At 41.0% G+C, this 12,629-nt stretch overlaps 1 protein-coding gene across 50 annotated transcripts in view; it reads right to left on the reverse strand.

The window, feature by feature from the left end:
- Nucleotides 1-12,629, reverse strand: part of NRCAM (neuronal cell adhesion molecule) — a 336,778-nt gene that overhangs the window by 63,010 nt on the left and 261,139 nt on the right. The gene's annotated exons all lie outside the window — the stretch shown is intronic.

Raw genomic sequence — 12,629 nt, forward strand, 5'->3', positions numbered from 1 at the left:
ATGGCACACCATAAACTTTGATGTCAATGATGCAGTGTGAATGCCAGCATGAGTTGCTTTACTGAAGGGACCTAATTATTTTCTTCCATGTTCTGACTAATGAGGAACTCTCAGAAATGTTTATATGAAGCATGTTAATCAAAATAATTACTATTATATTAATGATACTGAATTATAATTTTTCCTCAACTAGAATTAAAAATGTACAGAGAAAAACTCATAAACATATCTATGAGCATAAACCTTTGCATTAATTTCCATATCAAATGGAAGAACTTTTCTATTTTACAGCTGTCTGTCTGATGATGTGAATTAAGTGATTAGGGAAACAGCATTCTTTACTTAGTTTCATTATTAGTGACATTTAAAAATATTATTATACTAATTGATTAGAATAGATCAAATTTAGGTATTACTCATATCATTTGTCACCCAATTTTGTTTTTTATCGTCATGAAATATGGAGACAGATAAAAAGTCAGAATATAGGCTTAAAGTTAGAGGATCTTTACAATTCTAACCCTGTCCCTAGATTTCTGATCTTTTTGGGCCTTTAGTTTCCTTAGTTGCCTTAATGGGGATAATAATGTTTGACTTGAACTAATGACTTTAGAAAGTTTTCATGAAGGTAAACTAAAAAACCATTCAACACAAAAATTTCCTAAGCATTGAACTATACACCAAGCACTGAGTTGTGTGTTGGGAAGATGATGAAGAAACTATGGCCCCCAGGGCCTCGGGAAGATAACAGTATTTGTCAATAGCAATGCAATTGACTCTGAATAAGAACGGCTCAGCCCAGAAGGGATCATCATGGCAGATGGGAGGCAAAACCAGATTACAGCTCTGAATCAACAGCAGCAGCATGTGGAGGCTCACATCGTGAATTTTAGCTCCAGAATGACCACAAGAACAAACCTGCTGAGAGGATTCATAGACCCTCTGAAAAAATCAGACTGCTCCTGCAGGACCCAGGAAACATCCCAAAAACCGTGAGTGCCCAAACTGCAGAATTGGGAAACTGAAGGTCTAGTTTCAGGAGAAGTTTCTGACCTCACCTGGAGCTGAGTCAATTTAGAGAGCTGAGCGAAATACAGGGGTAGAGGAAGCAGCAGGAAGGCCCCGGGGAACTTCCTGGGTCCCCAAGCAGCCCATTCCTGCCTGGCACCACAGGGATCCATCAGGAGGGCAGCCAGAGGCACAGGGAAAAATGCCACAGGGGAAGGAAGTCTCCAGCTAAACTTTGTAACAATTTGAACTGGGCTAGAAGCTTGCTGGCCAGAACTCGGGGGACAGCACGAATCTGGCAGGTAGACTCCACAGGTGGGGAAGAACCAAGCCCTTTTCTTTCACAGCTTGGAGGCAGGCTGTGAAAGAAACTTGCCCCAGGCTTGGGGCAAGTTCTCAAGCCCTGCTCACCCATTGCCTGGAAACAAACTTGGGGCTGTTAGGGGACGCACTGTGGGAGCGAGACCGGTCTTTTGGTTTGCATGGGAGCTGGGTAAGGCTTGTGACCTCTGGATTTCCCTTGTTTCCCCAACAACCTCCATGACTCAGCAGAGGCAGCCATAATCCTTCTGTGTACACGACTCCATTGACCTGGAAACCTCACTCCATCCCCGATAGCAGCTGCAGCAAGACCCACCCAAGAAGAGTCTGAGCTCAGATACGCCTAGCCCTGTCCCCAACTGATGGGCCTTCCCTACCTACCCTGCTAGCTGAAGACAAAGGGCATATAATCTTGGGAGTTCTAGAGTCCCACCCACTACCAGTTCCTCTTCATACTACCACAACTGATGCTCTCTGGAAAGCACCACCTCACGGCAGGAGGCCAACCAGCACAAAAATAGAACATTAAACCACCAAAGCTAAGAGCCCTCACAGGGTCCATTTCAACCTCCTGCCACCTCCACCAGAACATGTGCTGGTACCCATGGTGGAGAGACCCATGGTTCACATCACAGGACCCCATGCAAACAACTCCCAGTACCAGCCCAGAGCCCGGTAGACTTGCTGGGTGGCTACATCCAGAAGAGAGAGAACAATCACTGCAGCTTGGCTTACAGGAAGTCACATCTATAGGCAAAGGGGGAGAGTACTACATCAAGGGAACACACCATGGGACAAAATAATCTGAACAACAGCCTTTGGCCCTAGACCTTCCTCTGACAGAGCCTACCCAAATGAGAAGGAACCAGAAAACAAACTCTGGTAATATGACAAAACAAGGCACTTTAACATCTCCCAAAGAATCACACTAGCTCACTAGCCATAGGTCCAAACCAAGAAATCCCTGATTTACCTGAAAAAGAATTCAGAAAGTTAGCTATTAAGCTAATCAGAGAGGCACAAGGGAAAGGTGAAGCCCAATGTAAGGAAATCCAAAAAACAATATAAGAAGCAAAGTGAGAAACAGTCAAGGAAATAGACACCAGAAAGAAAAAACAATCAAAACTTCAGGAAACATTGGACACACTGATAGAAATGCAAAATTCTGTGGAAAGTCTCAGCAATAGAATTGAACAAGAAGAAAGAAGAAATTAAGAGCTTGAAGACAAGGTATTTGAATTAACCCAATCCAACAAAGATAAAGAGAAAAGAATAAGAAAATATGAACAAAGCCTCCAAGGAGTCTGGTATTACGTTAAACGACCAAACCTAAGAATAATCAGTGTTCCTGAAGAAGAGACATCTAAAAGTTTGGAAAACATATTTGAGGGAATAATTGAGGAAAACTTCTCTTGAGATCCAGATATTCATATATAGGAAGCACAAAGAACACTTGGGAAATTCATCACAAAAAGATCTTCCCCTAGGCACACTGTCATCAGGTTATCCAAAGTTAAGACGAAGGAAAGAATCTTAAGAGCTGTGAGACAAAAGCATGAGGTAATCTATAAAGGAAAACGTATCAGATTAACAGCAGATTTTTCAGCAGAAGCCCTACAAGATAGAAGGGATTGGGGCCCCATCTTCAGCCTCCTCAAATGAAACAATTATCAGTCAAGAATCATGTATCCAGGGAAACTAAGCATCAGATACGAAGGAAAGATACAGTCTTTTTCAGACAAATGCTGAGAGAATTCACCACTGCCAAACCACCACTACAGGAACTGCTAAAAGCAGCTAAATCTTGAAACAAATCCTGGAAACATATCAAAACAGGTATGTAAGCATACCTTACAAAGGACCTATAAAACAAATATGTAACTTAAAAAGCAAAAACAGGTCGGGTGTGGTGGCTCACGCCTGCAATCCCAGCACTTTGGGAGGCCGAAGTGGGTGGATCACGAGGTCAGGAGATCAAGACCATCCTGGCCAACATGATGAAATCCCGTCTCTACTAAAACTACAAAAAAATTAGGTGGGTGTGGTAGCACACACCTGTAGTCCAGCTACTTGGAAGGCTGAGGTAGGAGAATTGCTTGAACCCAGGAGGCGGAGATTGCAGTGAGCCGAGATTACACCAGTGCACTACAGCTTGGGCGACAGTGCTAGACTTCATCTCAAAAAAAAAAAAAAAAAGTAAAAACAAAAAATAAAAAAACCAAGGGCAACAAATAGTACAATGAATGCAAGGGTACCACATATCTCAATACTAACATTGAATATAAATGGCCTAAGTGTTCCACTTAAAAACACAGAACTGCAGAATGGATAAGAACTCACCACCATGTCTCTGTGGCCTTCAGGAGACTGAACTAACACATAAGGACTCACACAAACATAAACTAAAGGAATGGAAAAAGGAATTTCATGCAAACGGACACCAAAAGTGAGCAGAGATAGCTATTCTTGTATCAGACAAAACAAACTTTAAAGCAACAGCAGTGAAAAGAGACAAAGAGGGACATTATATAATGGTAAAAGGCCTTGTTCAACAGGAAAATCTCGCAATCCTAAACATATATGCACCTAACACTGGAGCTCCTAAATTTATCAAACAATTGCTAATAGACCTAAGAAATTAGATAGACAGCAGCACAATAATAGGGTGGACTTCAACACTCCACTGACAGCACTAGACAGGTAGGTCATCAAGACAGAAAGTCGACAAAGAAACAATGGATTGAAACTATACCTTGGAACAAATGGACTTAACAGATATATACAGAACACTTCATCCAACGACTGCAGAATACACATTCAGTTTAACAGCACATGGAACTTTCTTGAAAATGGACCATATGATAGGCCACAAAATGATCCTCTATACATTTAAGAAAATTGAACTTATATCAAGCACTCTCTCAGACCACAGTAGAATAAAACCAGAAACCAACTCCAAAAGGCACCTTTAAAGCCATGCAAAAACACAGAAATTAAATAACCTGCTTCAGAATGATCATTAAATCAAAAATGAAATCAAGATGGAAATTAAAAAATTCTTCAAACTGAATGACACTAGTGACACAACCATTCAAAACCTCTGGGATACAGCAAAGGCAGTGCTAAGAGGAAGGTTCATAGCCCTACTCGCCGACATCAAAAAGACTGAAAGCGCACAAACTGACATTGTAGGGTAAACCTTAAGGAACTAGAGAAACAAGAACAAACCAAACCCAAACCCAGCAGAAGAAGTGAGACAAGGCTGGAGCAGAACTACGTGAAATTGAAACAAACCAACAGAAAATACAAAAGATAAGTGGAACAAAAAGCTGGTTCTTTGAAAAGATAAATAAGATTGATAGACCATTAGCAAGATTAACCAAGAAAGAAGAGAGAAAATCCAAATAACCTCATTAAGAAATGAAATGGGAGATATTACAATTGACACCACTGAAATACAAAAGATCATTCAAGGCTGCTATGAACATCTTTGCACATATAAACCAGAAAACCTAGATGAGATGAATAAATTCCTGGAAAAATACAACCCTTTAAATCAGGAAGAATTAGATACTTTGAACACACCAATAATAAGCAGCAGGATTGAAACAGTAATTTAAAAATTACCAACCAAAAAAAGTCCAGACAAGACTGAGTCACAGAAGAATTCTACCAAATTCTTTTGACACTTTTCCACAAGATAGAGAAAAAGGGAATCCTCCCTAATTAATTATATGAAGCCAGCATCACCCTAATGTAAAACCAGGAAAGAACACAGCCAAAAAAGAAAACTACAGACTGATATCCCTGATGAACATAAATGCTAACATCCTTAACAAAATGCTAGCTAACCAAATCCAACAACATAGCAAAAAGATAATCCACCATGATCAAGTGAGTTGCATGCTGGGGATGCAGGGATGGTTTAACATATGCACATCAATAAATGTGATACACCACATAAACAGAATTAAAAACGAAATCACATTATCCTCTCAATAGATGTAGAAAAAGCATTTGACAAAATCCAGCATCCCTTTATGATTAAAACTCTCAGCAAAATCGGCATATAAGGGACATATCTCAATGTAAGAAAAGCCATTTATGACAAACCCACAGTTAACATAATACTGAATGGGGAAAAGCTGAAAGCATTACCTTTGAGAACTCTAATAAAACAAGAATGTTCACTCTTACCACTCCTCTTCAACACAGCACTGGAAGTCCTAGCCAGAGCAATCACACAAGAGAAAGAATCCCAATCAGTAAAGAGGAAGTCAAACTGTCATTGTTTGCTGATGATATGATCATTTACCTTGAAAACCCTAGAGACTCCTCTAGAAAGCCCCTAGAACTGATCAAAGAATTCAGCAAAGTTTCCAGATAGAAGATTAACATACACAAATCAGTAGTTCTTCTATACACCCAAAGTGACCAAATGGAGAGTCAAATCAAGAACTGAACCCCCTTTACCATAGCTGCCAAAAGAAAAAAATACTTAGAAATATACCTAACCAAGGAGGCAAAAGACCTCTCCAAGGAAAACTATAAACCACTGCTGAAAGAAATCAGAGATGACACAAGCAAATGGAAACACATCCCATGCTCATGGATGGGTAGAATCAATATTGTGAAAATGATCATACTGTCAAAACAATCTAAAAATTCAATGCAATCCCCATCAAAATACCACCATCAGAATTAGAAAAAAAAATTCTGAAATTCATATGAAACCAAAGAAGAGCCCACATAGCCAAAGCAAGACTAAGCAAAAAGAACAAATCTGGAGGCATCACACTACCTGATTTCAAACTATACCATATGGCTACAGTCACCAAAACAGCATGGTACTGGTATAAACATAGGCACATAGACCAGTGGAAGAGAATAGAGAACCCAGAAATAAACCCACGTACTTATGGCCAACTGATCTTCAACAAAGCAAACAAAAACATAAAGTGGGGAAAGGACATCTTTTTCAACAATCAGTGCTGGGATAATTGGCTAGCCACATGTAGGAGAATCAAACTGGATCCTCATCTCTCACCTTACATAAAAAAATCAACTCAAGAGAGATTAAGGACTGAAATCTAAGACCTAAAACTACAAAAATTCCAGAAGATAACATTGAGAAAACCCTTTTAGACATTGGCTTAGGCAAGGAATTCATGACCAAGAACTCAAAAGCAAATGCTATAAAAACAAAGATAAATAGCTGGAACTTAATTAAACTAAAGAGCTTTTGCACGGCAAAAAGAACAGTAAGCAGAATAAACAGACAACACACAGAGTGGGAGAAAATCTTCACAATCTATACATCTGACAAAGGACTAATATCCAGAATCTACAACAAACTCAAACACATCAGTAAGAAAAAAACACACAACCTCATAAAAAAGTAGGCTAAGAACATGAATAGATAATTCTCAAAAGAAGATATGCAAATGGCCAAGAAACATATGAAAAAATGCTCTAAACATCACTAGTAATCAGGAAAATGCAAATCAAAACCACAATGTGATATTGCCTTACTCCTGCCAGAATTGCCATAACCAAAAAATAAAAAAAAAACCCAGTAGATGTTCATGTGAATGCAGTGTCAGGGACCACTTCTACATTGGTGAATGTAAACTAGCACAGCCACTAGGGAAAACAGTGTGGAGATTCCTTAAAGAACCAAAAGTAGAACTGCCATTTGATCCAGCAATCCCACTACTAGGTATCTACCCAGTGGAAAAGAAGTCATTATACAAAAAAGATACTTGCACATGCATGTTTATAGCAGCACAGTTTGCAACTGCAAAATTTTGAAACCAACCCAAATGCCCATCAATCATTGAGTAGATAAAGAAACTGTGTACAGTGGAATACTACTCAGCCATAAAAAGGAATGAATTAATGGCATTTGCAATGGTCTGGATGAGAATGGAGACTATTGGCCGAGGTGGGTGGATCACAAGGTCAAGAGATAGAGACCATCCTGGTCAACAAAGTGAAACCCCGTCTCTACTAAAAATACAAAAAATTAGCTGCGCATGGTGGCGCGTGCCTGTAATCCCAGCTACTTAGGAGGCTGAGGCAGGAGAATTGCCTGAACCCAGGAGGCGGAGGTTGCAGTGAGCCGAGATTGTGCCATTGCACTCCAGCCTGGGCAACAAGAGCAAAACTCTGTCTCAAAAAAAAAAAAAAAAAAGAGAATGGAGACTATTATTCTAAGTGAAGTAACTCAGGAATGGAAAACCAAACACCATATGTTTTTACTGATATGTGGGAGCTAAGCTATGAGTATACAAAGGCAAAAGAATGATACAATGGACTTTGGGGACTTGGGGAGAAGGATAGGGGTGGTGAGGGATAAAAGACTACAAATAGGGTGCAGTGTGTACTGTTTGGGTGATGGGTACACCAAAATCTTACAAATCACGACTAAAGAACTTACTTATGCAACCAAACACCACCTATACCTCAATAACCTATGGAAAATAAAAAATAATTTAAAAAAGAAAAGCTGGGGAGGACTCAAGATGGCGCTGTGAGAACAACCCAGGATTGGAGCTCTCGTTGAATCCGCGGAGAGGTGAGTCGGAGCTACATTTCCAGACTGATCTTTGTTGCCGACAGAACGGGGAAACTCCCAAGTATAAAGGAGACGTGGGACGCCAGGCAGTACCTCTGCCTGGCTAAGCCGGCAGCCAGGGTGGCAGCGGCCGGCCCCACCCAGGGCTCCCCACAGGGCACGCTTGTCCGGGTGCCCTGTTGAACCGGCAACCTGAGACTTGAGAGGGCTGGACTTGAGACTGAACGAGACTTGGACAGTGGGCCAGCCCAGGGGATTGCAGGGAAAGAGCGTTTGGGGTAGCCCAGTGGAACGAACAAAACCGCAATTGCAAACAATCCCCAGGCAGACGGTCTGAGATGCTCTGTGGGGGAGGGGCGTCCACCATTACAGAGGCAACCAGCCCCAACTGAGATACACGCCCACTGCGAACGCAGCCAGCTGTTGCCGAGGCAACCCGTCCCTACTGAGATACTCGCCCACTGCTGACGCAGCCTGCCGTTGCTGAGGCAACCCGCTACAATGAAGAGACTTCGCCGCAGGGCGTGGCAGAGACCACAGCAGAACAGCAGAGCCTGCAGCAACTGGGCGAACCACACAACAGCAGGGCGGAGCCTCGGCAGGCAAACAGTGGCTAGTCTGCCTCCTAGCTGGGCAGGACACCTCAACGAACATCCAAAAATAAAGCCCGAATCCCCCAAAACAGAGCATTGGAGAAAAAAAGGGGTTTTGTAATGAGCTCTGTTGCAGCAGAATCAAACATAGCAGCCTAACAGCCCTGAATGAACAACAGAGCTCACAGCTCAGCACTTGAGCTCCTATAAAGTACAGACTGTCTCCTCAAGCAGCTCCCTGACCCCTCTATATCCAAAAGACTGACATTTGGCAGGCATCATCCTGGGACAAAGATAGCAGAAAAAGAAACTGGTAGCATCCCTCGCTGTGCCACAGCTGCTAGAGGTGCACCCCAGACAAGCAGGGCCTTGAGTGGACCTCAGCAGTCGTACAGCGAAGGGGCTAGACTGGTAGAAGGAAAACCAAGTAACAGAAATACTTCATCATCAACAATCTGGGTGTCCATTCAGAGACCCAATCGAAAAGTCAGCAACTACGCAGACGACAAGCGGATAAATCCACAAAGATGGGAAGAAACCAGCAAAAAAAGGAGGAAAACACCCGAAACCAGAACACCTCGCCTCCTAGAAAGGACCAAAACTCCTCACCAGCAAGGGAACAAAGTTGGACGGAGAATGACTGTGACGAAATGACGGAATTAGACTTCAGAAGGTGGATAATGGAAACTTTTGTGAGCTAAAAGAACATGTATTAAATCAATGCAAAGAAACTAAGGAACTTGAGAAAAGATATGAGGAAATGATAACAGGAATGGATAAGTTAGAGAGGAATATGAATGAATTAAAGGAGCTGAAAAACACAATACGAGAACTTCACGAAACATGCACAAGTTTCAATAGCCGAATTGACCAAGCAGAAGAAAGAATATCTGAAGTCGAAGACCAACTCAATGAAATAAAATGAGAAACCAAGATTAGAGAAAAAAGCGCAAAAAGGAATGAACAAAGTCTCCAAGAAATGTGGGACTATGTGAAAAGACCTAACCTGTGTTTGATAGGTGTACCAGGAGGGGACGAAGAGAATGAATCCAAGCTGGAAAATACTCTTCAGGACATCATCCAGGAAAATTTCCCCCACCTAGCAAGACAGGCCAACACTCAAATGCAGGAAATACAGAGAACACCACAAAGATACTCTGCAAGAAGAGCAACCCCAAGGCACATAATCATCAGATTCAACAAGGTTGAAATAAAGGAGAAAATACTAAGGGCAGCTAGAGAGAGAGGTCGGGTCACCCACAAAGGGAAGCCCATCAGACTCACAGCAGATCTCTCGGCAGAAACACTACAAGCCAGAAGAGAGTGGGGGCCAATATTCAACATTCTTAAAGAAAAGAACTTTCAACCCAGAATTTCATATCCAGCCAAACTGAGCTTCAGAAGTGAAGGAAAAATAAAATCCTTTGAGAACAAGCAAGTACTCAGAGATTTTGTCACCACCAGGCCTGCTTTACAAGAGCTCCTGAAAGAGGCACTACACATAGAAAGGATCAACCAGTACCAGCCATTCCAAAATCACACTGAATGCTAAAGAGCATCAACATAATGAAGAATCTACAACAACTAACAGGCAAAAAGCCACTTAGCATCAAAATGGCAGTATCAAATTCACACATAACAATATTAACCCTAAATGTAAATGGACTAAATGCACCAATCAAAAGACACAGACTGGCAAATTGGATAAAAAGCCAAAACCCATCAGTGTGCTGTATCCAGGAAACCCATCTCACATGCAAGGATACACAAAGGCTCAAAATAAAGGGATGGAGGAAGATTTACCAAGCAAATGGAGAACAAAAAAAGCAGGAGTTGCAATTCTCATCTCTGATAAAATAGACTTTAAAGCAACAAAGATCAAAAGAGACAAAGAAGGCCATTACATAATGGTAAAAGGATCGATACAACAAGAAGAGCTAATGATCCTGAACATATATGGACCCAATGCAGGAGCACCCAGATACATAAAGCAAGTTCTTAATGACTTACAAAGAGACTTAGACAGCCACACAATAATAGTGGGAGACTTTAACACTCCACTGTCAATATTAGACAGATCAACCTGACAGAAAATCAACAAGGATATCCAGGGCTTGAACTCAGACATGGAGCAAGCAAACCTGATAGACATTTACAGAACTCTCCACCCCAAATCCACAGAATATACATTGTTCTCAGCACCACATCACACCTACTCTAAAATTGACCACATAATTGGAAGTAAAGCACTGCTCAACAAATGCAAAACAACTGAAATCATAACAAACAGCCTCTCAGACCATAGTGCAATCAAGTTAGAACTCAGAATACAGAAACCAACCCAGAACCGCACAGCCTCATGGAAACTGAACAACTGGCTCTTGAATGTTGACTGTGTAAACAATGAAATGAAGACAGAAATAAAGAAGTTCTTTGAAACCAATGAGAACGAAGACACAACCTGCCAGAACCTCTGGGACACATTTAAAGCAGTCTCTAGAGGAAAGTATATAGCAATAAGTGCCCATATGAGAAGAATGGAGAGATCCAAAATTGACACCCTATCGTCAAAATTGAAAGAGCTAGAGGAGCAAGATCAAAAAAACTCAAAACCCAGCAGAAGACAAGAAATAACTAAGATCAGAGCTGAACTGAAGGAGATTGAGACACGAAAAACCCTCCAAAAAATCAATAAATCTAAGAGCTGGTTTTTTGAAAAGATTAACAAAATAGACAGACCACTAGCCAGACTGATTAAAAATAAAAGAGAGAACAACCAAATAGATGCAATAAAAAATGATAAAGGGGAAATCACCACAGATTCCACAGAAATTCAAACCATCATCAGAGAATATTACAAACAACTCTATGCACATAAACTAGTAAACCTGGAAGAAATGGATAAATTCCTGGACTCCTGTGTCCTCCCAAGCCTAAACCAGAAGGAAGCTGAAACTATGAATAGACCAATAACAAGGTCAGAAGTCGAGGCAGCAATTAAGAGCCTACCACACAAAAAAAGCCCAGGTCCAGACGGGTTCACAGCCGAATTCTACCAGACACACAAGGAGGAGCTGGTACCATTCCTTCTAAAACTATTTCAAACAATCCAAAAAGAGGGAATCCTTCCCAAATCATTTTATGAGACCAACATCATTCTGATACCAAAACCCGGCAGAGACCCAACAAGAAAACTTCAGGCCAATATCCATGATGAACATAGATGCAAAAATCTTCAATAAAATATTGGCAAGCCAATTGCAACAGCAAATCAAAAAACTTACTCATCATGATCAAGTGGGATTCATCCCGGGGATGCAAGGCTGGTTCAACATACGCAAGTCTATCAATGTAATTCACCACATAAACAGAACCAAAAACAAAAACCACATGATTATCTCAATTGACGCAGAGAAGGCATTTGACAAAATTCAACAGCCCTTTATGCTAAAAACCCTCAATAAACTTGGTATCGATGGAACGTAATTCAAAGTAATAAAAGTGATTTATGACAAACCAACAGCCAATATCATACTGAATGGGCAAAAACTGGAAGCATTCCCTTTGAAATCCGGTACTAGACAAGGATGCCCTCTCTCACCACTCCTATTCAATATAGTACTGGAAGTTCTAGCCAGAGCAATCAGGCAAGAAAAAGAAATAAAGGGTATTCAAATAGGAAAGGTGGAAGCCAAATTGTCTCTATTTGCAGACGACATGATAGTATACCTAGAAGACCCCATCGCCTCAGCCCAAAAACTCCTGAAACTGATAAGCAACTTCAGCAAAGTCTCAGGATATAAAATCAATGTGCAAAAATCACAAGCATTCATCTACACCAACAAGAGACTTAAAGAAAGCCAAATCAAGAGCGAACTGCCATTCGCAATTGCTACAAAAAGAATAAAATACCTTGGAATACAACTCACAAGGAACGTAAGAGACCTCTACAAGGAGAACTACAAACCACTGCTCAACGAAATCAGAGAGGACACAAACAGATGGAGAAACATTCCATGTTCATGGTTAGGAAGAATTAATATCGTGAAAATGGCTATACTGCCCAAAGTAATTTACAGAATCAACGCTATCCCCATCAAGCTACCATTGACTTTCTTCACAGAACTGGA

The sequence above is a fragment of the Callithrix jacchus genome, chromosome 11, assembly GCF_049354715.1.
Source record: "Callithrix jacchus isolate 240 chromosome 11, calJac240_pri, whole genome shotgun sequence".
NCBI classification, from domain to species: domain Eukaryota; kingdom Metazoa; phylum Chordata; class Mammalia; order Primates; family Cebidae; genus Callithrix; species Callithrix jacchus.